This window comes from Ixodes scapularis, unplaced genomic scaffold (assembly GCF_016920785.2).
Source record: "Ixodes scapularis isolate PalLabHiFi unplaced genomic scaffold, ASM1692078v2 PGA_scaffold2__306_contigs__length_199485367, whole genome shotgun sequence".
Taxonomy (NCBI): Eukaryota; Metazoa; Arthropoda; class Arachnida; order Ixodida; family Ixodidae; genus Ixodes; species Ixodes scapularis.
The window spans coordinates 7821810-7849377 of record NW_024609857.1 but is presented as its reverse complement, the minus strand read 5'-3'; the positions used below and the strand labels follow the sequence as shown (position 1 = coordinate 7849377).

The 27568-nt window shown below is 46.1% G+C and overlaps 1 non-coding gene across 1 annotated transcript; it reads right to left on the bottom strand.

The window, feature by feature from the left end:
• Positions 1-24027: 24027 nt before the first annotated feature.
• Positions 24028-24100, bottom strand: Trnas-gga. The gene has a single exon. It is a non-coding gene; the product is annotated as a tRNA-Ser (tRNA).
• Positions 24101-27568: the final 3468 nt, after the last annotated feature.

Genomic DNA, 27568 nt, shown 5'->3' with positions numbered 1-27568 from the left:
CACTCGGTCTCTGCTCAAATGTAGATCAAGCGGTTCGGACCAGATAACCAATTTTCAGAGCTTGCTGTTATCAAATTTTAAAGTTAGACGCCATTTTCGAGAAAATTTCAATGGGGAACGGCGGCCGGCAAAGCATACGGAAACATAGAGATGATTAGCGTCAGCTACGGAGAACACACCCCAACTCTGCAATTAAAGTACACAAGAAATCACAAAAATCTTTGGATTATTGATGGTTATGGTCTATAAGTTTGGCATCTGGTCTTTACAGTCAAAGCTGCATTTTGGCGGAGACTTGGCGTAAATTTTTCTATTCTTCACGTCTTTGCCGCTGGGTGGAGCCGCCTCCCAGTGGGGTTGCGATTGGCTTACAAAATATGGTGTCAGCTTGTCAGGGCTTTTAGTTATATTTCTTCTCTTCGTATTTTTCTTGTCTCACAAGGTAAGCCGATACACGTGAACGATATTTAGTTATGCGTGTATATATAGACCTTTACAAAAAGAGCTCTCTGGGCGTCGCCATTTTGCGACTCGAGCGACCCCTATCAACTAGAAATTTCTGCCACCCGTGTTCAGCGCGACTCCCCACCTGTATTGTGCATTTGGAGTTGGCCGGCTTTTTTTTTTTTTTTTTGGAAGCTGTACTTAAATTGCCTGCTCAAGATGCTTACCCTCTTTCTGCTATCTTTCACTGTGAGAACCAGGGAATACCGGGGCTTGTCGCCTGCTCGGCCTTCGCAGGAAGCGAACGAAAAGAGCGAACGTCAAGCAGCCCACGACGCCGGCCATTCGACATGCTTCGAGGATTATTTCCGCTGAGATACTCTCCGAAAAGCCTTCCCGACTATGTTCCCGGTCTTCGCGAAAACTAGCTAATAGGGTCGGGTCGGAGTATGGGGACGGAATAAACACGCTCGTTCATTTGCTTTGGCGCGGTGCAAAAAGGCGGCTCTTCAAAAACGTGCATCAAAACAAGCCGGATTCCGTCCGATCGTCGTGAAGTGACTATCGTCGACACGGTACATAGCATATGCTGTGTTATTTGAGATCTTTCTCAAATCCTGTTCGGATAATACGGCATCGTGGGGTATGTACAATAAATGTTGTTCGATTGATGTGACTCGTTGAATTTTATGCTGAAAGCGGGGAATACCCATGCAGTTAGGCTATCCTGAGTGATCAAATAGTTTCGACTGTTAAGGCTTTTACGGATTGACACGAGTGAGTGTCTGGTGCCGTAAAAAAACTAGATAATGAAACAAACAGTCCAGTTGCACTTGTTCCATAACGCACGGACTCACCAAAAATAGCTGTCATTTGTTTGTTTTTCTTCCCAAAAAATAGTACAATGCTTTCTTGAAAACTAAGAGAAACTATATTCGCCATAGAACAAAAGACAAAAATAAAACGCGGCAATTTAGCCACCACCATCGTCCGGAATGGCGCCTCCTCAGGCTGCCACAGCCCACTGACGAGAAAACCGACAGCCCAGCGCACTCGGGCAACACTGACGTACACTCTCAAAATCAGGGACGTCCGCTGTAAATCGCTTCGTTTGAGAATGCCGCTCGAAAAATCTATATGTACGCATAACTAAAAATTGTTCACGTGTGTCAGCTTACCTTGTGAGAGTAGGACAACTGAATGCTCAAATTGTAATTTCACTTAGATAGCTTTTTTAATAAATCAGTGGCTAAGATGAACGCCCACAGCGCACGTTCGTTTGTTTAGAAATTGTAAAAACTAGATAAAAGTTGTTATGACGAGACAAAAAAAAATCCTGTTAGGGTGAGGGGAAAAAATAAAATAAGAAGAGCCGGCGAAGACAATGATCGGAGTTATGAAACAATAACACAAGACAATGCTCTTACGTTGGCTAAGATATTATAAAATTTGGAGCGGATTTAAAAAAAAATATATATATATAAAGACATAGATCCATCAAGATTGCCACAAAGAAAACAAGTAACAATACTCGGACGCTCGTTGTTGGGTGGGTTGCGCGCAGGGAGATAAACGCGGGGGATCGTTTGCGAAGGAGGTGGGCTTCCCCGCAATATTGGTGTAATTGGGGCAGAGCACGCCACGTAGGAGCCGAAAGTTTCTCTCCGCCGCGGTACGGTGCGCGGAGCTCATCTCCGACTGGGGCGTTTACCGCACATCCTCAAAAGTGGTCCCTCGATTCCCACCTGACGACGTCATAGAAGCGTCACGCTAGGACCTACCGCGATTCCCGCGGTGGAGGCGCATGCGGCAGGCGGTTGTTCGGCTGTAGGTCGCTTCTGCAACCAGGCAGTCGACGGGAACCAAGGCATGACGCGACATGGGACGCCGCGACGACGGAGACCCCAGCGTCTGCTCGCTTCTTTCGCCAACACTTTTAGCGCCAGTGGCGGAAAGCCTCGCTGTTTTGCTCGTACACGTTGCTTGTACTCTGTGCGAGGGTTTGTTGAAGATCACCGCACCCGCACTGCCTAGAAAGAATAGCGGTTTCTTGAAACTCACTCGAGAGATATGCGGCGGTTAAAATGGAGCGAAAATTTTGAAGTTATGTCGCAGCCACCAGATAAAGCGTTCGAACCGAAATAAATCTAAACGTCCCGCTCCGTGATCGGCTTTTTCTGTGCTTTTTAAGAGAATTGAAAGGGGAAAGGCGTCGGAGGGATGAAAAAAACGTTTTTGAAATTCTTGTTTTTTTGTCTTCCCTTTTTAAAGATACTGAGGGTTACGGAGTTTAGGGCTACGGAGTTTTCTTTCGCGCCTAATTGTGACTCAGAGGTTTTCAAAGTTTAAGTTTTTTTGTTTTGTTTTTTTGACACTAAGTTTGAATGTATTCTGCCTTCTCGCTCTACGGGTGTTTAGGAATATACAAACTGAATGTTAGGCAAAATGAAACATGTGACCAATTAGCGTACATCAATTAGTCACAAAAAATCTACCGAAATCTTTAGGGAACATTTTATGCTACTCACAATTCCCCATACCGAATTTTTTGACTGAACCTTAAACGATTTTAATACGCTGTTCCCCGAATACATGAGTTAGAAAATACAGTCGCAAAACGCTTCTCATTCACGTTGACTTTAATTAAGTAATGTATACGCGGGCAAAAACAATTGACTTTTGTAAAGCCCTGTCGGAAAGTAAATTCACAGGTGCTTCTTAAGAATGGCAATGAGGTGGCCGCTTGTCATTTGTGCCGAAAATAAACGCTCTCCTCTGCAAAGGGGCACAATTTAGCAAGGGCCGAAGGACGGCATACTTCGGATCTTTCACGTACATAAAGAAGTACCAATTACACGAAAAAATCAAGAAAAACAAAACACACGTTTAAAGCGAGACTTGGATTAACGAGCCATGCGGTCTTCTAATAAGCAAGTGTATATGTAAGACACTTGTAAAAAGCGAAAGTTTCGAAAATGAAGTTGGTTGAACGCAGAGACGTACCCAAGGAGGCGTTTAGGTGTTTTAGGAGTGGTTCCTAAATAGGCTTCTAATTCGGTGGGGAAATAAACAAACTCCGCAAAGGACAAGGACACAGGCAGAAACAAATACCACACACGAAGCGCAGACTCGGACATCATTAGCTTGCAGATGCGCCTGATGTGCGCATCTCTGCAAGGTAATAAAGACCGAATCTGCGCTCCGTGTCTAAAACTTGTTTTGGCTTCTCTCCTCGTCCTTCAAGCTGTTTATTCTTTTCCCTAGGCACGAACCAACAAGCCCGCCAAAAGGTGCTACTCAATTCTATTTAGGGTCGACGTGCCGAAATAGAAAAATCAATCCTCAGCCAAAATATCTTGCGACGTACCTATATATAGCGCGATGTTGTTCTTTTCCCCCCCTTTTTTTTTGCGAGAAGACCCTTTTTTATGACGTACGCGTCCTATCCAAAAACGTAACACACCTTTAAAAATAATTATTACGTGTTCTTGTATTCCGCATGATGATGTACTGCTTGTACATCGTGTAAACGGCGCAATGTTCGCTGCAGATATGATATAATCATCAGTGGATATGCCTAAAGCGCGTACAAGAGCATGTTTCCTTTATACATATGCATGTTTCGAGTATGTCTGCGGACGGTTCTTGTATGAGCAGTCTGACAGCGCAGTCATACGAGGAAGAAACGCGCCTTATAGACAGCACCCGCGTACTGTCTTTTGTATGACGTATTCGGAGTGTGGCCGCCGCTTAAACGGACGGCCAGTGTTCAAGTTCACGCCCCTCGGTCGACCAGCTCGAACTCGAACGAGCGTGCTACTACGGACCTACGGCTTCTTTCCTCGGCAGAATCGCAGGCGTTGGCGTTCTCTCGTCCGTTTTCCCGTCGTTCCTAATTACGCGCTCGGCGGGACGAAGCGGGGAGTCCGCGATCCGGACTAGAAGGGAGGATAACAGAACCGCGACCTGGCGAAACGCGGTTACCGTTGCACGGTCTGCAAGTCGAGGGATTACCGCGGATCGGCGTCGGTGTACCAATACCTCGCTCGTGGGATTAGGGAAGGGCGAACGCTGGCTGGGAGTCCTTTCGCTACCCGTCCGCTCGTTCGGCGCTGGCGGAATGCCGTTCTCGAGTTTATTCGAAAGCATCGGGGACGTCCGTCGCCACACACATGACGCAGTCTCGGACACGTTCTTTAAAAACGAAAACGAAAACTCTTTAAATTTTTAAAAGTTTTTTTCTTTACTTCTTTTTGAGCGAGTTGCCGTTACAAGTTTCATCAGTTGTAGATCTCAGAAATAATGTACACAGCGCGACACTGTTAGCGCGAACAATCGATCGCCGGTTTTGCTTTGATTCTCTTAAAATTTAGCGGCTTCCCATAAAAGCTGCTACATTCGCGGAAAGTTGTCAAGTTCTCCTTCGGGGAAGCAATCTAGGCGTTGGAATTTGATGCCCGTCGATGCTTGTTCTGGGCGAAACACCCCGAAGCACCGTTGCAATCTTAGTGCTGACGGTGCCGCGCGGTGTACAGTTATGCCCGATTTGCATTAGAATCGTGCGGGCACGACGTTTTCTAGAATTACATCGAGATGGAGCAAAAGATACGTAAAATAAAGAAAATTACCTTTCATTCTGTCGAGAGTACCTTTTTCGGAAATTGATAGCGCCAACCCAGGAGGGTAAAGAAGGAAAGAATGTGTTCGCTCGTACATACTTGTCAAGATAATGCGCAAGCGGATTATCTTCAACAACACTTTCTAAGCAGACCCTTTCTGTAGCTTTGTTTCCGCGCACATTTAAGTCGACACAGGGTGTACATATACCGCAGACGTTCCGATGAGCGCATGGAAGGAGCACACTCTTACAATGCTTTCCCATAACAGTTCCAGTTTTTTTTTTTTTTTCTGGTTTCCGCAGTTCATACATATAAACGCCCACAGAGGTGTCTTACCAAATATAAATTCGACGTCATACGAATACATCCTGCTCAGAGAAAGCCTACACCAATCGATCGACAGAGCCAACGGAGGCGGCGGCTTTCCGGAAAGACTCGCTACAAGGTGTCGCGTTGACAGCTGAACCCGCGAGAGCACCACGGGGCGCCGATCCGACCGACTCAAACGAGACCTGATAGTGACAACATGTTTACAGCGGAGGCAAAGAGCTTGTTAGCCGCGCCGACGCCGACGCGGAGGGACGCGACGGCGGCGAACCCTTACGAAACGCTGGCTCGAAAAACGGAGAGAAGCGGACGCCGCTGTGGTCTTGCTTGGCGTGACAAGGCCAAATTGGATTTTCCCTTCATCCGGCCCGATAAATTGTTCTTCCGGGCCAAAGACGCTCGATTCCCGGGCTGCCCGAAACGCTGCGAAGGTCGCAGCCCCCTCCACCGTGCCTTCTCTCCGTTCCCCTTCTGAGTTGGGGGTACGTTTCTTAATTTAGTTTTGTTTATTTATTTGGGAATAGGGGGGGGGGGGGGGTGACTGCAATTACGCGAGGGGACAGTACGCACATAAACTGTCCCGGACCTCTTGTCTTAGTCTCGTTTCTACGTCGTTTATTTTTTCTTACTCTTGGCGTATAGATGAGCTCGCAAATGCCAAGTGCTTCGTTAATTAGCGAGTGAAGCGTTCGAAATCCCATCGTGTACCCAACCGGGAGATTTTTTTTCTTCTATGTACTCGCATTATTTTGCAGCGGCTTATAGTCTACAGCAAGCAGCTACGATCGGCGACTGTAGCTACTTCACTCGGAGCCAGCTGCTGCTGTCAAGGAAATGAACTGCATGGGCACTTCATCCAGATGCACCGGGAGCTGCCCGGCCGTTCTTTTTCCCTTAATCGGCCCAGTCAACGAGGAGGGATGCTAGTATCGCGCTTCAGTCTGTCGCTGACAGCTTGGAAAACTTGGAGAATATTATGGTAATGCATTTGTTTCCTGCGTGATTTCTTTTGTGGCGTCGGCTAATGCTGCAATCTCAATGTCTGCGGAGGGACCACACAAAGCGCTTAACCCACCACGCCTTGCCTTTCTGAAGCTGTCCGTCACAATCTCAATCGTAAAAAAAAAGAAAGAAAAAAGACCGAGATTGTTGCTGACGCCACGCTGATTTTCAAAGAAATCCGCAAGCGATTCCTGTAGCAGTTGTATATAACGATACATGGTGAATGCGGACTCTCGGCACTTTTCCGAGGAGTGAACATTCCCGAAATTCCTCTTCTCTCTGGTGCAAGCAGATCAGGTCACTTGGCGTGTGCATGAAGGACGTGCGTGCGATGCGCGGAAAACGAAAGAGCCATTTTCGTTGTTGCGCATGAATGCTGCGCATACGGGGTGACAACGCAGTGCGCTTGCGGCCCCGGTGACGTGGTAAGACGACTGTGCGTCAAGAACTGCGTGGCGGGCCGAAGGATGGAACCACCATGTACGTCCACGGGTTCCTAAAACCGGAGGCAGGAGGTTCCGAGGGCGTCCAAAGCGCGCTCCCGCATCCCGGCCACTTATTTCGAAAGGCTAGGCGGTAGGACGCGTAGCAACGGTGGCCGCGCAGCATTGGCAGGTTATAGAGAGCGACGGCGTGACGTAACACCTAGCACCCGAAGTGCAATGGGGGACAGCAGGGCTAGGGCGTACTTGGGCCGCGTGTACGGGTGGGCCAAGGTAGGTTAATATTTTGAAATGAACCATCCGCGGATTGTTGCCGCGAAGCAGCGCGAACGGGAGGGCTAACACACGCCTCAACGATACATTTACCGCGAAGGGGGACGACACCGGCGATCTTTGGTTGATAGTTGTGACGTCATGGCGTCGCTGCCTATAACCAGCCAATCCGGTGCGGCCTCCGTCGCTACGCGTCCGCTCGCCTAGCCTTTCGAAAAAAAAAAAAAAACCTGTAAATTGTCTTGGGGCACACCCTGTACTTCTTGTGATCTATGCAACAATTTTTGTTTTTTCGATAAACGCATTTGCAGCTTCTTGGAGGCCATAAAAATGAGGTTCAGGTTCTTTTCTGTTTTTATTATTGAATATGTGCCTTAGATGACCCACGACTAGGAAGATATTTGGTACACATAGCTTGAACGCCACGTTACCATGGAAAAGAAAGTGAGCGCGGCTCAAAACGGTCAGTTCTCGACCGGCTATTTTCGGGCGGAAAGAAAACGAATCTCGAGCCGCAAGTTGTGTTCTGGGCAGTTGGGCACTTATAGGTCTTGTTCAAATAAAACCCTCGGCGAGGAGAAATACCCTGTCAGTGTCCCTTTAACTAATGCGCCTGGTACTCGGGTAAAGAAGGCGCGACCTTTCCGGGCGATTTCTCGGTGTTTTGAGAGCTCGAATTTCGGGGCCCTAATTTACACGGCGGGATAGGGACATCGCCACCCGCTGCGATTGGTCAGCGGTGCAGAGTTTGCCCAATCGCAACATCTCCCGGTTCCTTGGTCCCACTTGGTTCCGCCGTGTAGATGTTTGTGATGCAACGCTGTGCTGCAAGGGTTGCAAACCTTCTTTTGTAGTTCCTTTCTTTAAAGACCGACGACCAGTTTTCGCTTTCCACTTTTTCCTCGTTTCCTCATCTCCCCCTTCTACCCCGTCCACCGTTGCCTGTTTCCTACTCCCCCATGGGGAGGAGGATCTTCTGCCTTGCAGAATCTCGTCAGTCAGAGTCAGTCAGAGTGTTGAGAGCAAGGAAATCAAAGGAAGTGTTGCTGAGCCGCAGAATCTCGTGTCTGGTTGTCGGCCTTTATGGCGTCTCACAGCGAGCGCGACGGTAGCACGCGACGGCGACACGACGGACGAGTCTGCCCCTTTGCGGCGACTCTCAGTGAGCTTGAGCGTTACTGGTCGCTTGGGGCGGGTTGGGAAGCCACTAACGATGACGTCTTTCACAGGCCTTGTCCTCTTGATGGTATTGGCTGAGACCGCGAGCAAAGCGAACGTGCCGCTGGATGAAGTTTGTCGCCTGTTTGCCGTATATTCACTCCAGGGAGTTCCAGCCTTTATGCTAGTTGTCCTTCTGCAACTATGGCGTCTTCAAACTGAGCATTTTTATGTTTTGTTTTTTCATTTTCCGGACAATTGGCATATATCGAAATGATCGGTCTATGAAGGGCACTGTAACTAAATGGGCGTGCAGACTTTTTTTTTACATTTTGTTTTGAACTGATATTTACACGTGCGAGGCGAACGCAATGAAAAGGGGCAAATAGTATTGCTCTCCCCATTAAATATGAGCAGAAGCTTCGCGTTAGCCACATTCAGGACTGTTGGGCGTACGCTAGAGATTGATATGGCGACAATATCAACGATCTATAAAGTTCAGTGTAACTGTTTGTGTCGTTTTACAGATGTAGTGAAGCGGTCACAATACGAAGACGCACAGGAAAGTTAAAAAAAAGTTTTCAGGCAAGGCTTGCTTAAGCCTACCGTTTACCAATGAAAAATATGATTTCTCTTTTGCTCCAATAAAAAAAGAAAAGCCGGCGCTCTCTGGAAGAATAGAAAATTAAAAGAACAACCAGGATTGCCTTGTTACTACGTAATTAAAACTAGGAATCGAATTACGTTCTGAGATAAGTGCAAATACATTCTTACCCTAACGTAATTCTAGTTTGCTGTGTGTCATAAATAAAAGAGGGTCAGTCTTCAAAACTAAACAAGAGGGTAAAAAAAAAAAAGGAACGAACCGAAGAACACAAAAACGCCAATCTGACAAATGTGACAGTCTTTGTCCGCCTTTTCTTCTTACCTCATTTCCTCCGTATTCTCCCGATTCCTTTTCCATCGATTCCTTTCTCCTTCCATTTGTACTCGTTTGCCGAAGCTTTGTCCCGGCAGTCGCTGCTTAAAGGTTTGCGCAAACTTCCACGGCTTCTTTCTGGCCCGTTCTCTCGAGTCCGCTTGAACGAAAATTTTAGAAATTGTGGACTGAGTAATCCAAAATACCCTTTAGTCCATAAAAATGGCGCTGCTGGTGTCTTTAAGGCTGAGGTCCCACGAAAGACCACCATCACATTGTAGGAATCTGTTATTATAGTGGTCCATCACTACATAAAAATGGCTATTTACAAATTTGTCGCATCTATGTATCGAAGCCCTGTATATTATATACTTGCTGTCCACAATTTGTAGGGATAAAGAGAAAGCTGAGGGGGGGGGGGGGGGGGGGTTATTGGTTTTTCGTTATTGCGCCCAGTATTTACAGACTTTTTGGGGGTTTCAGTTTTTGGCTTTGGCCTGATAAACATCCATTTGCTACAGCTCATCTCTTCAAACGAGGATCACGGTTGCGGGTGCTGAACAGGGATCGCAGGGAATGCAGGCAGTTTTGGGAACAGCCCTAATTAGATCGTATTGAAAGTACTACCTCAAGCAATTTTAGAAAACTTGTGCTTTACTTGAAGTACATTCACTGAGTATGAACTTCACTGTACTTATATTATTTATTTGTTACTTTCCAAGAAACTAACAACTCCCAATTCAAATTACTTTCTCCAAATCTGGTTCTGTTAATTTGGTATTTCAAAACGATGCTTTGTCCACTCCGAAGAGATCTGAACAAATAATTTTATCAGCAGAAAGCCGAGCAGATGCCGCATCGCTTCGTTTAAACTGCGGGCGGCTTTCTCGCAACATTTCGAAATTTCGCTACTTGTCACTCGGTCAGCTCAAGCGATGAGGTCAAAAATGTTAGGCGAGGACATTCCTCCACAAGAAGATTACTTGCAGAAGCTTCGGGTCTCACGCCATGCTCTCTCCTAGTACGTTTAGCCCCCTTGGGTGCAAGCCAGTGCAAGCGGTGCCAAATTTTCATAAGCGGCACCACTTATGAAAATAACTACTCTGCGATCAGTTGATCTCATTCAATATTCACCGCCATTTTAGAAATTAACTAATGCACCCCCCGATTACCCCTCGGGCAATGCATACCAGTTATAAGATATCATCATCAAAGATTGTGCTGAAAATTGCTTGCCGTTACTTTGAAAGTACGTGGTATTTATAGTACTTTACTTCAAGTGCATTGTGCCCGGTGCACTTACTACTTTAATTGAAGTACATAAGTTCTCGTTTACTTTGTACTTCATCTGCTTTTTAGATGTACCGTACGAAACACTGCATGCAGGCTTTTGCGCGCTTGTCTTTTTTCTACGTTTCACCCGTTTCTTTGACACAAGCGCTCGGACCCATTTACAAGGTAAATTTGTGACATATAGCCAGTCCTCGCGGAGTGTTGATCGCAACCAGTTTGGACGATTTCTTATCCAGTTCAACTTGAAAGTATGCATCTTTTAAGTCCAACTTGCTGAATTTTTCGCCTCCACTCAACTTAACAAACAAGTCCTCCACTCGCAGGATGGGGTATTTTTCATTAACAGTGACTTTGAAGTCTCCGCAGATGCGAACCTGCCCATTTTGTTTCAGGACCAGTACAATAGGGGCAGCCCATTCCGAAGTCTTCAGTGGACGCGGTACTCCGTCCAGTTCCATGTGTTGCAACTCCTCGTTGACTCCGTCTAGCATCGTAAATGGAACTGCACGAAGCTTAAAACATCTTGGTTTGGCGTTGTCCTAAAGATTTATCTTTGCTGCAACCCCCTTCTTTACTTACGTGTTTGGCCCGGCCCCATATTCGTTACTTCGAAATCTGCTGGCGCCTGTCAAACCGTCAGAGGCTGGCCTAGGAACCATTCTCGAGGTGCTCGACGAGCATTTTTTACCACGGCCGTCGGAGGTCGTTGCAAGTTTAGGTTTAAGTTACGGGTGCGTCACGTTGGTGAAACAGCGGCGGATTTCTTGACTAGTTTGGACAAGTTTGCGGACGATGGTGGATTCGGGGCGTTCCGAGAGATAACGCTGTGAGACCGATTCGTAGGAGGTATTAACGACGAGATGATACAACGGCAACTCCTAGATATTGCAGATTTGACCCTCGACCTTGCGAAAAATACGATTGTGGCAATGGAAGCAGCAAAGAAAGATTCGCAGACGCTATCGACGTCTATCCAGCCAGATTTCGAGTTAGCTAACCCCGTGTCACGCGGTGAAGCTGCGAAGCCGAAGCGCAAGACAGGCACCATTTTGTTTTGTTTTTTACGGAGGCGTGCATTACGCCACAGTGTTGTCATGCAAGCACCACTTACCACAAGTGTCGGGGCAAGTGTCATTTGGCACGAGCATAAAAGGGAAAGACAGTGGATGGGACCGCCGGCAGCCCGAAGAGGCTCTCTAATCGGTCCACGCCTTGGACGAAGCGGGTCAGTCGCAAGAATGTTTCACCGTCAGACGTCTACGAGATGTGGAAAATTCCATCGTCTGCAGTCGACGGCCAACCTTTCCGAGTGGAAGTTACGGTGAACTGAACTTCTTGCCGACGCAACTCGACACGTGATATAGCATGTCTGTTGTGTCTCAGGAAACATTTCGACGCGGATTTCCTTCATGACAACTTGAACCGTCATACGTCATGCTAAAAAGATATTCAGGCTAACTTTCCCCGGTTCAGGGAAGCCTTGCTGCAACGATGAAACTTGGTAACCGCAAATATGAGGACATTCTGTATGTCGTCCCTGGCACCTACCCATTCCTTCTAGGACGTGGCTGGATGAAGGACCTGGGCATCGAGCTGTCCAAGGCGAAAGATGTCAACGTGGTGACTTCTGTTGCGGACCTCTTTACTGGATACTTCAGTATCTTTGATGAAAGTCTAGAAAATCTCCAGGGGGTTGATGTAAAAATAAATCTTCAGGACAACGCCAAACCAAAGTTTTTCAAGCCTCGTGCAGTTCCATTTGCGACGCTTGACAGAGTCAACGATGAGTTGCAACGCATGGAGTCCTGCGTCCAGTGAAGACTTCGGAATGGGCTGCCCCTATTGTACCGGTCCTGAAACAAAATGGGCAGGTTCGCATGTGTAGAGACTTCAAAATCACCGTAAATCTTGTGACTTGTGAAGAAAAGGAAGATTACGTACTTTTACGTCCGGCGATCGGTGCTCAAAGGGGAATCCGGTGCCCGCCCCACCGCGCGGCCTACGATTACCAGCGAGGGCGGTCGCCGCGCCGGGTTCGTCCAACGCCATGCCAACAACGATAATCCCGGTATCCAACCTCACGCAGCTACCCATCGTCGTAGGAATTCGGGGCCAGGGCTCTTGGCAGACGGACGTTCACTAGGAGGAGGGGTCGCCGACAGTCAGAGCCAGGGAAAACGCTAGCGTTGAGTCATCGCCGGTCGGACGAGCTCCCGCCGCGACTCGACCAGTCGCCCGGAGTTCAATCCAGGACTCCTCGACCAGACGGCCGTCCACTCGGGGGAGGGCAGGTCCGACAGTCCCGCGCGATTTAGCTCATCCCTCGAAAACGGGGAGCGCGCAAAGGAGTGCGAGAATGTAGGCCAGCATGGTGGCGTTCTTTCCCCGACACGATACGGAGGGACCAGGCTCGAAGCCAGACGACTTCGCCCGGAACATCCGCAGTTTACGCCTTCTCGAAGGAGGGAAGCCAGTGGCTCCCACAGACTGTACCTGAAAAGTACCTCATCCCGCGAGTGGAAGCCCTGGAGGCGAGAAATGCGGTAAGTCGGACTTGAAAGATGCACATTTACAAGTTAAACTTGATGAGAAGTCGTCCAAACTGGTTGCCGTCAACACACCACGAGGTCTGCACTAGTAAACTCGTCTGCCGTTCAGTGTGACCTCTGCACCATCGATCTTACAACGTGAGATGGAGAACCTATTGCAAAAACTCAAGCACGTCGTTGCATATTTCGACGACATTCTCGTGACAAGGCGAAATGACCAAGACCTGAGCCGAGTGCTGAGCCGGCTGAAGCTGAAGCTGGGCAAGTGGGACTACTTGGTTCCCGAGGCTAAATACTTGGGTCATGTTGTTAGTTCTGCAGGTTTACAGCCTAGCCTGGAGAAGACAGAGGCAGTACTAAAAGTTCCAAGGTCTACGGATGTAAAAACGTTTCAGAGCTACCTGGGACTGATAAAATTTCGTCGTCGGTTCCTGCCAAACTTGTCCAGCGTCCTACATCCGTTGAATCATCTTATGGCGGCCAAGACATCATGGACTTGGGGGGCTGACCAGGAACAGGCTCTTCGTCACAGCAAGGATTCATTTCTGTCTGCCGCGGTATTGGCCCATTAAGGCCGGTTCTCACATGCAGCGAAGCGCTGATGTAGCGCTCCTCACGTGCCGTCAGCTACTTATCGTCTGCCATGAGCAACAGCTTTGACGGTGCGATACAAAGCTGGTGAACCCTCCCGTCAGCACGCGCTTAGCGCGAGGTAAGCGCTATGCTTGTAGCGCTCCGCTGCATGTGTGAACGGGCCTTTATGATCCCAAGAAAGTAGTAGTGCTGATCTGCGATGCGTGGCCGTATGGAATTGAGGCTGTCCTGGCTCACCGACAAGATTCAGGTGCTGAGAAACCAATTACGTTTCGATCTCGCAGTCTTCAAACGGCTGAACGCTACTACAGTTAGCTCAGTAAGGAAGCCCTAGCCCTGATTTTTGGTGTGAACCAAGTTTGGGCAATAAATTTGGGGCCGTGATTTTCAAGTGGTGCCTCAAACCGTAGCAGCTGGATATCAGCAAAAAGATACTGAGCCTGTTACAGACACTCTCATACCGAGCATTCTTGGTATTCCGTTACCGAGGATTCCTGGCACTCTGCTACCGAGAAGAAGCAATCAAGCACGAGAGGCTCTTGTGCGCTTTTCTCCGTGAAGATCGGCGGAACCTCGGCTATTTTTCGTGTGTGTGTGAGTGTATATAAATAAAGAACATATTGCACGAGATTAAACACAGTAACACTAAGCAAGCTTGCGTGCACTCTTCAATGCCCCGCTGTCCCAGGAACTTGCTGAATATTACAAATCATATCGCAGTCGATCTCGTCGAATTCCATTTGTCTTGCGGCCGACGCAGACATGTGGCGACGTCTGTTTAAGAAAAGTTGTGAATTTCATCAACGCTGCAGTTTTGAGGTTGTTTATATGTAAACTCTTCTGGTGCTGAAATGTCATAGCACGGGCGCGATATACCTAAATAGGAGCACGCACGCCACAGCGCGAAGTCAAATCGCATTTGGGTCGCGCTCTAACTCTAGTAGTCGCACACCACAGCTCGGAACACCAGCGAAAGCTCGCGCTGCAGAACCCATGAGTTTCTGGGCTCGATCTTTTCAATTACACCGGTGAGGTTGATAAGCAACCGGCATACCGAAACAATGGAGAGTCCCGGTTTTGTCTGTCTCACTTGTGCGTACTTAACACCACTTGCTTGGTACTTTTTGACAACTTTTATTTGCCGAACTTCGCGACAATCGTACGGGGCAAGCTCACGAAATGTACGGACGGTACACCATATCGACTACCGACTATACACACCATGCTTTTGAAGATGCCAGCTGAACGTAGGAAGATACACGAAGAAAGGGAAAGTGAGCGAAGAGAGGGCAAACACACTGCTTTTCCTCTTTTCTCTCTCTCTCTCTCTCCATGTACCTTCCTACGTTCAGCTGGCATCTCAGAAGCATGAATCATAAACAAGCTCAGCTACAAGCAGTCACAACGATGCACACCATACGAGAAAGACGCCATGATGATAATTCAATAAATCCAAGGGTGCAAGCGAGCTGCTGGACAAGAAGGACGATAATAATCCATAAAGAAGGGGAAGTTCGGCAAATAAGGGGGACAAAGGACAAACACAAATTTTCAAACAGAGCTAGGAGACTGGTGCGCGCCCGAAAAGACTGGAGATTTCTGTTTTCTTTTGCTCCCCTTGTTCCCCTTCTCCGGGGATTTTTAACGCCATGTTTGTTTTGGAGGGAACTAGAAAGCCTGCGGCGAACTTAAGCTAAGAAAACCCGAAGGGGGTAAAAACAGTGCTTTAAGTTTGGCATATCCTGACTAATATTAGAGTAACATTGTGAGATCAAAGCTAAAGGGAACAATCTTATATTTTTAAATTTGTTAAGTTAAACCCAGCAAATTATTTAGCTTGAATTATACACAGCTGCGCAGTGAGCCGGCGTGCTTCGGCTCTCTAGTCTTGGCACCATAAACCATATCCGGAATTCAGTGCCATCTGGTATCTCAAATGGCTGTTTAACTTTTACTGTACTAATGGTGGCAATAAACATGTAGTCTGCAGTATTTTATCGGGCGCCGTCACTTTCACGAGTCAACAGCAAACGAGAATGTGCGCTACACTGTAGAGTTCTTTCTCAATCTCTTTCTGTGTCAATGGCGAAAAAGATGCAACCATTCAGAACGAAGCGCCAACCTACGTAGACGCCTTGATGAAGTTCTATACGTCAAGGGGCTTTAAAATCGATTGTGGGCTACTAACATATTGGCTGGGGCCCAAGTTAGAAATAAACGCTTACGCAGCTCTTGCATCCAATTCCTGCTTCGCGTCGCGCTAACATCTCGAATGCATAGGCCTCAAATCATCTTCTTAGGAGCATCTTCAGCTTCTTTCGTCATCAATAAACACGAGGCCGTCACTGGTATAGCACATATGCCATTTTTTTAAATGATGATAGTGATCAAAGTGGTCAGACTGAATTTACGAAAGGGTATATTGCCACAGAAAGTAGACCCCAAGTAAACAACACAGAACACTTACTACAAATATTTAATAAAATGCAGATGCTGCAACTCAGTTTTGACATCGCCATGGGCCATGTACCCGCCACATTGAAACAAAATATTCACTTGAATTCGATAGATTTTGGAGCCATACTGCTGATCCAAATACTCGTATGTATTAAAACGCATGCCTGTCAGTGACGACAGAGAAATTAAGAATGAAGAGATGAAATGCGGGTCGGGGTGTGGCACGATTTTTGTACTTAATGCGGTGCAAATTTTTACCACATCTTCCAACGATTGACCAACTAGCAACAAACAAACCACAGGGCCTAACAATTAAGGTTATCGGATACTTTCCTCTTTGGGTGTTGGCCAAACGCCCTCGGAGTAATACCAAAGCTCCAATCGATGACAGACAAAATAGTTTCAAATTTAAGTAACAAGTAATTGTCTGATCGGTGGCAGACACTTCTAACGAAGTCCGCACCCGTGTTAAGGACCCTATAAACACATCTTAAGGCACCGAGCAACGTAGTCCTTCTGAAACACGGGGATTGCCGGTCTCCATTGCTAGTCCCAGTACTATTTTTGGCTGTAGTTTCCCGAGATGTTCAGCGGACGAAGCTCCGGTAGCGAACGAATCAGCGGCGCCGATCAGTAGTGCTAGCAGCAGCCGCAACCACAACAAAAACAAGCGGGTCCCGCCGCCGCCGTGTCGTGCGGGGAAACAATTGGGGTTTCGTGCACGGCTTGGTCGGAACGCGGGCTAGCCGCAGCATGGCGCGCCACCGGCAAACATCGGGAACCGAACCCATTCTCGGTTCTCCCCTTCGTCCCGTTCGTGGCGCTTCCCTAGCTTCCCCTTTCGCTCCCGCACACGCACTTCGACGCCACTTGTCCACTCTCCCGCTCACGTGCGCTCGCGAGGTGCCTCCTCACGTGGACCTCTCGCCCCATTTCCCGTGGCAATCTTCCCTTTCTGCTTCCCGCTCGCGCTTGTTTCGCTTTTCCGATTGCTTCCCGTTCAGACTCCAGGCGTCTACCTCTGCCTTCCGACTCCCCTTTGTTACCGCTTGCTTTGTTTTTGCTTTCTATATGTACACCTGTCTCTTTCCTCGGTTTCTCGTTTCGACCGTTTCCCCTTCCCTAATTCTCCTTTCTGCCCCGCCGCGCTTTTGTTTTTTAGGGACTGTTGATTTCGACCTGCCTTTTGTTCTTGGGAAGCAGTTCCTTCTGACAGGGAGCACGCTCCGGCCTTCGATCCGTTCGACTCCGCGGCCGGTTCGGCGGCAGCGGCCCTCTCAGGCACGCACTCGATTCCCGAGGCTTCCAGCTGCAGCCTTTCCTCCCTTGACGCCGCCACCGCCGGAGAACGAGCGGAGAGCCTTGACTACCTGGGCGTAAAAAGGGGCGCCCGTTCGGACCTTGACACCCTCCTCGCCTCTGTTTTCCCCTTTCGCCTTTTTGTTCCCGTTGGCACGGCTTTTTTTATTCCCGCTTATTGCACTTGCGCAGAAGTAGTGCTGCTTTTGTTTTTGTTCGTTTGTTTTTCGCTTTTTTTTTGTTTTTATTTTTCTCTAGAGGGCTACCTGATCGGAAATTCTGCCGTGGGCAAGTGATGTGGTTGCATAACGTGCAGTCTGAGTTATTTGTTGTGAAATTGTTTATTTATTTACGTAACGTGTTATTTACAACCGTGTACGACGTTAAATAGCGGTTTTCAATCAGAAATTGACCATCATTTCTGTCGTAAGGTTTTTCTCGCCGACTTTGTTGATAAGTTGCGCGGGCCCCGAACTATAGTTACGTTGGAGATGACTTAGACAATGCGGGTGTAATAGCATATTTATTGTTTTCTAAACGATAACAAGTAAAAACAACACGAGGACGAGCCTTTTGAGGATATGAAAACGATACACATATGCTGTCTTTCATATTAGGTTGTCAGTCTCATTCATCTGTATCGCGCGCACTTGGCATCACAGGAGGCTCTTTTTGGTGCTAACGGGTCAATATACAGAGAGCCTCTCCCGATGTAAAGAAATTAATCCAAGACAAAGATTTTTTTTTCTTTTTTTAGTTCTGAGGGAGGAGAGAATAAGAGCTTATAAAAGTTTTGTAAATATCCTACGCGGTCTTCCTGCTGAAATTCACGTAAAAAAAAAAAAAAAAAACTTATTGTAGAACCTACGCTGGAAAATATCCCGCGGCTCTTTGCCGTGCTCTGCAAATGAACTGCGGCGACAGCGAAGGCGCAGCACGCTCTGTTGATTCACTCTGCTGCGCACAGAATACACAGAATCAGACTGCACATTAGCCAGGACCATTTGTGACGTCACGGTGTTACTTGACGTGATGCTATCGCGTGCCGTGACATTACGTCACGTCATTTTGTCACGTGACGTCTAGAGCTCACAGATATTACTTAAATAGGGGAACAGGAAATGCCAAAAAAAATCGGGACACTTTCGGGACAAGTTGCGCTTCTGTGAATAAGCTCAAAGTACTTTTATCAGCCCAAAAATAATTTAATACACTTTTTTTTTATCACCACAACACACGTTGTATTTACCTGCGTTGAAAGAAATGGTTAGGAATATCTCAAGTTCCTGTTCGGCTTAGGCGGTACCGTTTATGTCCATGTCAGAGAACAATTGCTCAAGCTCTATGGGGACGATGGCCAAAGAATTAAGTGCTAGCTCGTTGTGTCATAAGCGCCACTTAGAGTTTTAAGTGAACGTACACACTCTGTGTCGAGGTTTTTCTCAAGCGCCTTACGAAGTTTGTTTTTCGCCGGACCGTCCAACGTCTGTGCCACAGAATCAGAGTTTTTAAAATATCTCTCTAGATCAAGCATCGCGTTTCCCTGCCTAGCAATCGTGTTCGAAATAAACTCCATTCTTATAGATGACCCTACAGCTCGCTCGCAAAAACGTCGCTTGCTACGATTTCTTGCAGTAGCAGCTTCGCGGCAGAAGTTGTCAGCATTCATTTTTTTTCCATAAAGTCAGTCACTCTTACTTGCTTTTCCGCCACTACATTGCAGCTTTGAAATGGTGTAGGATTGGCAAAAGAATGCCACGCTTTCCCCTTGCCGATGCAAGTATGGTATCAACGGGTGAAATGCATTTTGTCGACAGGTGCGTCAGTTAAATAAGGGACACTCCATGAAAAATCTAAACAATTGGGGCAATATGTAATCTTTTGGGACGCGCAACGTATACGTAGGCCAATTCGGGACAACAAAGTTGATGAAAGCAAGTCGTAAACCGTTTGGTATACGTCTAAACTCGTAGCTGACACTATTATCAAAACGTTTTTTATGCGAAGGCATTAACTGTCTCATGGAGCGAGCTGACGTCATCAGTTTGAAGCGCGAAAACGGCTTCTAGTTTCCGCGATCCCAGTAGGAGCGATTCGCCTTCGGTTCCATTGGCTGGCGGGTGTCGACGGGGTTCCCATTGGCCGCTGCGCCATGGCCTCCGAGATCCCGCGCCGCGCGCGCTTGTGTACGTAGCAGACGACAAAGGGAGCGGACGAGCGGCTTGCATGCTTTCGCATTCACAACTCATAAGAAGTGCCTAGGTGTACGTCGAGCTTTTTTTTTTGAAATTGGGACGTGTTTTAGAATTTACAACTCTAGTGACGTCATGGTGCCACGTTGCGTCATTGTCAGGTGACGCCATGATGTTTAGCAGAAAAATTTCTCAACCACCACGACCCTGTACAGGAAACGAACCCGGTTGCTGGAATGTGCTGCGAAATCTCGCCAATTGAACGCCCGTTAACAAAAAAATAAATAAAAAAAGATCCAATTTGTTTTAAAAATAATGGTAGGCTGAACATAGATGACATCTTCCGAATGTCCTTTCGCGCTTGGCACAGCCCTCGAATATCTGTGTTGCTATAGAGACGTGTGCTCCTTGTTTTAAGGGAGCTTTTGTTCTCCGTCATGACTGCCGTAAAAATCCGACGAATAAAAAGGCCTACGAAACGCACATTGTGGAATCGACGGTCGCATTACGCTAATGGAAAGATCGCGTGTCTCGAGCTGGCGGATAAAGTTTACTTTTTTGTTCTATTATTCTCGGCACATAAGCATCGAGATGCAGAATTCTTCTGATGCATATCGAACGTTCAAAATTAAAACAATTTTTTTTTTATTTTTTTTTTTTTAATTTTAGGCGCTCCGGTGTAGAAGAATAGGTGGCCCATAATTTTTGTTTTGAAGCGATGCCGGAAGTTTGAAACCAGATTTAGTTTAGTGTTTGATTTTATTTTTATTTTTGAACAACGGGTGGGAGTTAGCCGAGCTCGTTGCGGTGAAAGTCTTATTAATAGAAATGCTACTGCTATCTTTGCTATCTTGTTGAAAAGTTTCGACTGCAGTGGGTGGTTGTTCCAAACGATCGAAAATGAGAAACATTTTTTGACTGAATTTAAAGAAAAAAAAAAAAGAAATTGCCACAACCCCCAACAACAAAGAAAATTGTGTACCATTGCAGACTTCAGCCTTATGTTACTTTATTGTTTCTTTCATTTACTTAACTCTGGTTAGTAGTTTGTGGACGCGGAGTTTGTATCTTTCTATGTGACGTGTTCATAACGCTCAGCACAAGTTACGTCCCTTTCAATATTAACCGATGCCTTCTATGACTAGATCGATTTGACTGTTGGTTTCTTAATGCCGGAAAGAGAAACCTGTTTTGAGAAGTTTCAGCCGTAATCTTGAGGGGTGCTCCCTTAATTAAACATATGTCATGTCATAAAATTGTCAAATAGTCTAATGTTTTATTGTTTTACATTTAATCTAGAGCTGATTGATTATTAAAAAAAAACGTTTTGGTCAAGGCAATTAAAATGGTCGAATTTATTCAAAGTAACTGTAGAGACGCACAGCAAAGCGAAAATCAACCCTTATACTTTTTTTCGTTGCTATCGCACCTCTTTTAGAGGACGCATGTTTGATCGCGGACCTTCCACAAACTTATTTCGTATAAAAGCATTGAGCAAATACAAAAATTGTGCACTACGGCGACTACTCCACGTGCACGACTAGTGTCGAAATAAAACCTAGGCTAATTTTAAAACTGCCTTAAGCTGCAAAAAAATGAAAAACAAAAAATGGCGATGTTGGGAAATAATAATAAAAAATATATATCCCAAATCCACCACATCTGCCTGTAAAAGTGGATAATTCTGACCAAAAAGAAAGAAAAAACAAAGAAAGAAGCAAAATATGACAATTGCTGTTTCGCTTTTTTTTTTACTATTTTTATATTTGCATTTTGTAGGCAAATGTCCGATGTTCAACCTCCTTTTTGTGTTTCTACTTTTACTTCTAGTGCATATCTTGATGTTCGTAAGCATATATTTATCGTGCCTCACTGCCCAATGCAAAGAAATTGGCGTTAGAGATATTGGTTTACGTGAAAGTGGCAGTAAAATTGCTCACGCTACTGGAATAAAAAATCATTAAAAAATATATTATGTAATGGGCGCTGTTAACATTTATGTATTCACAAGAAGAAGGAGAGCGTCCGGTGCAAGTACCTAAGTATCAGATTCGGACTTGTAAACCTGCTATCGGTACCACGTACCAATTTGGCCATTGGCCATACTTATTTTTTTTTTTTTTTTTACTTGCGTATTTTTTTATGTTGTCCGAGTACTATATCCCTTTTTCTTGATTAACCAAACTGTAATTTGGCAACTCTCACTGTTAAATCGTGTTTACAAAATGTCCCTCTAATTAAATGCACCTCAGCGGAAGTGCCTTTGAGACTCGATAAATTGAGCTGAAAAAGACGTCTCTCGCGAACACTAGTCAATACATTTCAAGAACAACAAATCGGTCAACACGCTACAGTAGCCGGTATTCTCGGACCTCACCCTCGGCGCTTCCATAATTCCACCCGAGATGGCGCTACGAGCCTCCCTCTTTAGAGTGTAGTAGGCTCGTAGCTTCCAGCCCGAAGTATCGATCGCGAACGAGTTGAGTGCAGGGGAAGCGCACGCACCCGTCTGTCTTTCCCGTTGTCCCGCCTTCCCCGCTCTCTTCCTTTTTTTTGGCCCCAATGCCGGGGGAGGGGCGAGAGGAAGTTTGGGGAGTCGTGGGGGAGGTGCACGGTCCTGCCCCGAGTGGGCCGCCGCCGCACGCGTTCGGCTCAGTCCCGGCTCAGAGCGCCGGCCAAGCCGTGCGTGTCCGTGGTCAGTGGACGACTCCAAACCTCGTGCTGCGTTCGCACTTCTCCGTTCGCCGCTGCTCGTGCCTCGTGGCGGAAACCCGCTTGTCCCTTTCCGTGTGGTGGTCGGCAACTCTCGACAAACGCCCTCCCCGATTTCGTGCTTCTCTCGGGTTTTTGCGGTGTGTTGCGAGAAAGTCGGAAGGTTTCGATCTAGCCCGAAGAAGAGAAACCGTCGGGGACGTTTGCAACTTTGTGGCGCACGTTTTTGACTCGTCATTTTGTGTTTTCCTACCGTGTTCTTTCGGGAGCTCCGTTGGCTGTCCCTCTCTCGACATGTGTTCGTGCCGGCCCGATTGAAACTCCAGCTCCAAGGAGACTTGCTGGTTAACGTGGAACCGGTGAGTGAATTAAGCTGGCATTTCTAACGCAGAATAGATTTATGGGCCCATTTTCATGAAAAACTGAAGCTCGACCATCACGTTCCACCGTAAACATAGGTCAAAGGTATGTGAGGCATAAAGGCCCACAGGGGCCTTTGTAAAAACACAATACTCCCTACGGGAATCGAACTTCGGACCAAGTGGTTCGCAGCCTGTTTCTCGTATAGTTACTAAGCCAGGCATGGTAGGCGCGTGGAGACAGCTTACAGTTGGTTTATAGAATAACAAAATGACTTCCTAATCATGCTGAAAGACCAGGGGACACAGAATGCGTCGAGATACCAAATATGTATTAAATGTGTGGTTGCGCTAAGCCCACACACATCAGCCCCACGCTTAGAGGCACAGACAGTATACGTGCAACTCACACACTTCATGCGTATGTTAACTCAGCACATTTTGTGTTCCCCGGTATTTGTCAGCACGATCAAGCTAAGCGTAGATTTTGTATTGGCCAAGTTAAATCGTGCGCATTGAGTTCTCGCGTTACGGCGCGTGATGACGTTGCAGCGCGATTACACTACTTTAATTGTGCAGTCTTCGTATTCCAGGCGACGAAGGAAAAATACGCATTAGGAGGAATTGCGAATTACACTTGTCTTTGTTTACTCCTTCGTGTTCGTCCCCTGTGCCTGCACATACAAGTCTACTCAGTACCATGAACCAACTATCCCCAAACAAGTCTTGCTAAAGCTAACACTACAACACCGCTCGCCATAGGATAGCCAAACATTAAGTCGTCAGAAAGTTAGGATGGAAACAAGCTGGTAAAGATTAGGCATAAGACAAATCCCGAGACTCCATATTAGCAAAAGATGACACACAGACACAAAAGTGTCTAACACAGCTAAAAAATTATTTCACATGAGAAGTGCTTAAATAGGAAATGCCACGACGAAACCGAACTCAGAAAAGGAAGAAGGAAAGCAATGGACCCTCTTTTTACATCAGTACTACTACAGGTTGACCCTCACTCCAAACACAATAGATTATAAAAACATCCTCCCCTAAGCCCGAACTGGATCCACGCGGACCAAAGTTACTAAGCGGTCACCGTTGACTGGTTAAGAAGCCAACCTATCACCTCCGTCAATTGTCAAAGGAGTAACAGTCCTCTCCCGAGGATGGATATTGATCATACCCCATCACATTGCTGAGATGTTAAGCTGTATAGTCGCAGTAACTTCTAAATCTGAAACCACGCGTGGTGGCATCAATTTTACGGGGCACTCACTGGTTACTCACCGTGACGAAAATAATTCTTGGAGAAGGGGAACAAGAGGGTCAAAGGGCCAACACAAATCTCCAAACACAGCTAGGTGACTGGTGCGGGGCCAAAAAAATCCGCCTGGTCCGGGTATCGAACCCGGGACCTCTCCATTTCCAGTGGAGCGCTTTACCAACTGAGCTAACCAGGGGTTATTTCCCCCTTCTCCAGGGATTGTTTTTGTCATTCTTGTCCAGCTCGCTTCCACCTTTGCAATTAACTGCATTATAATCATTACTCACCGTCTTTCTTAAGATATTGCTTTTTTACAATTTGCCTTTCATCAATAGACCGCAGCGTAGCCAACAAGCCAGCGCAGTCAATTATTTGTTGTGACCGTATTTCCTCACCTTATAACTGTCAAGAACGCGTAAAGTCACTGCGATCACCAGCCGGATGCACAAATCAAGCGCTGCGAACAAGCGACGGCAATTGTTCGATACATTCTGTCAATTTTTAAATTTTATTTATTTATTTATTGTACACACCCTCAAGCGCCGAAGCATCATGGAGGAGAGGGGTAAAGCAAACAAAAATAAAAAAAAAGATCCGGCAAAAAATTTAAATATCAAAAATACGCTCCGACTGGCACAAGCTGAAAGCAACATCTGTTACGAACAAAATAAACAAAATAAAATGTCTCATGTCGGCCCATCAAACAGAAATGTAAACAAAGCTTGGCGAAAAAGAAAATATTCGGATATATAGTTGCGATATCTGCTGGAAAGTGGTTCCAGTCGTTTGATGTATGCGGGATAAATGAATAAAAAAAAAAGTGTTCGTTTGGCAACGCATTAATCCAACTTTATTTTGATGGTCCAGACGGGAAGAGTAGTAGGTTGGTTGGTTAATACGTTTATTGAATATCTGCCTTCTGGCTGGAGGGCCAGGGTAGGCAATGTAAAGAAATAGTCTTGCAGAGACTGATGATGATACACTTTGTAAAACAGGCAAAGTAAAAAAAAAATCTTTTACCCATTGACAAAGAAAGTAACAACAAACTGGACTTCATTGATGATATGATGACTGTTCGATTATAATTCGACAGAATGAAACGAACGGCGTTATTTTGAACTAGTTCGAGAGCTTTATGTAGAAAGGCGTAGTTAGGATCCCAAATAGAGGCTGCGTATTCTAATTTTGACCGTACAAGAGGGTTACAAAAGAAGGCGTTATATGTTATCTGGGGCCGTTCTGGGGGGGGGGGGGGGGGGGGGGGGGAAGTTCCGTCGTAGGTATCCTAACATGCGGGTAGCGCTGACGATTATTATATCAATATGAGGTTTCCAGGTTAAAGTCGATGATATAGTAACACCCAGATAATGATATGAATTTACAGATTCACGTTGAATGCAAGTTAGTGTATATGCTGAAGGGCGCGCGCCTTGCCGGGAAACCCGCATAATTTTGCATTTGTTAGGGTTCAGTTCCATACGCCACTTTTTGGCACCAAAGAGTAATATTATTTAAATCAGATTGCAAAAGGCGTTCATCATCATCATCATACAATTCCAGATACTTTACACAGTCATCCGCGTCTAAATTCATAAAGGGAGAAACACAACTTGGTAAATCATGAATGAATATTAGAAAAAGAAGCGGGCCTAAAACTGAACCTTGGGGTACGCCCGGTGCCACATCAGTCAGAGATGAATTATTCGCATTTAGAGTAACATATTGGGAGCGGTAGGTAAGGAAACGTTCCAGCCAGGTTAAAAAATTAGGGCCTAGGTTTAATGAAGGAAGTTTAAGCATTAGTAACTTATGGTTAACCTTGTCGAATGCTTTGATAAATTGAGAAAAATAAGTCAGCCTGATGGCTTTTGTCCAGTATAGCATGCAAAGAATGGGTGAAATGAAGCAGCTGCGTTTCACAAGACAATTAGCGACGGAAACTCTGTTGAGCAGGGGCGAAAAATTAATTTGATTGTAGGTAATGAAAATATGAGAGTACGGTATGTGCCTCATGATTTTACAAGGAATTCTAGTTAGTGAAATGGGTTCATACCTTAATGGAGAATGCTTGTTACCGGGCAGTGCAACCACCTTTGCAGTTTTTCATTTTATTGGGAGCGTTCCACACTCAAGATATTGCTGGAAAACGTTGGCAAAAAAAGAAAAAAAAAATGAGTATATTTTGGTTTGTTTTCTAGAAATTTTGAGCTAACATTATCACTTCCAGATGACAATGTAGAAGTGATAATATTGTTTTGTTTTACATTTTCTGCCATCACAAATTATTTTAGGCAGAACAGGGCCTCCTAGAAACAATAAAATATAAAACGTTTTTCGTCAGAACACAATCAATCGTGAGCATTTTTATGTCAAGTGATTTAGTAATAGAGTATATTCATACTTTGGCATAGAGTAAATTTGTGGCACCTAGTCTGAATACATACAATATAGGAAGCGTTATGCACCGGGATGTTTCGCGGTTTTACCCTGTGTGCCCGTGATTTCCACCGCTTTGATTCTAAATAGGTGTAAAGCGGAACATATATTCTGATTCGCTTGCGCTGGTTTTTAAACCATTCCCAGCAATTAGACACTCCGAGTCGAAACAATACAGTTAAGAGCAGTACAAGTTAGTAGATAAAGTACGGGACAACAACACTGCGATTGTGAGCTTATGTTGCTCGTTATAGTTGACCTATGGTTAAGTCATTATACATGTTGTTGTGACCAAGTCACGTTGGGTCTCGTTTTAGCTGCAGTGAACGTAGTTGACACACACACGTTTAACCTAGTCCTCCTCCTTCCAAATTACGGACGCTTGACCCGTGCCATTTTCAACGTTCGGGCCTGCGAGAGGCAGTTTGCTGAGATTTTGAAGGTACCAGCCTCTTTCGATATATGGCATTTTCATACCCGGCTGTGAGGTGGTTATCCTTCATTCTACAAAAGCACTTCCGGCAGCTAGCACCTTATTGGCAACGTGCGCGACAAGAAAACTGTCCCCCCGGTCGTACTTTCGTGATTGGTAAACTACTCACTGTGACGTATTCGGTAGGATGTTTATTTATCCTTAGAGCTGTTTACGGAGAGAAATAAGACATTCGATGCTTCCAGCCAACAATCTAAGCAAGCTCCAGCCACATTATTTAGACGCTCCCCCCATCCAACGTTACGGTCGATACTAGTTACCAGTGCTGTGCAGTGCAGGCACAAAAAAAAAAAAAAAAAAGAAAAAAGGAGCACGCGCGTGTTTTTATAAAAATACCCATATAAGCAAGTTCCCATGCAGAAGAAGCATCCTGCAATCCTAAGTCATCGCGCCCACGCTTTTGTTATTATCGCACAGAGTTTGGGAGATGAAGCAAGAGAAGCGCTGAACCGTAATTTTGTTGTGACGTTCGGGCCATGCAAGACGGGAGGGCGGCACCAAAAACTCTCTTGTACAGAGCCTACTTTGTGATCTCCACGTCTGTAAGCCACTTTTAAGCATGTTTTTACGATGTAAATACTGCACACTGGCAGAAACAAATAGGAGTGTCCAGGTCACAACTGGATACTTTGAGTATTCTCTGCCAACCAAGTAAAAAAGCGCCGAAAAAATACAGGTACACAGACGAAGGGAAACAAAACAAGGCGCACTCTCAACTGAAGTTTATTGACAATT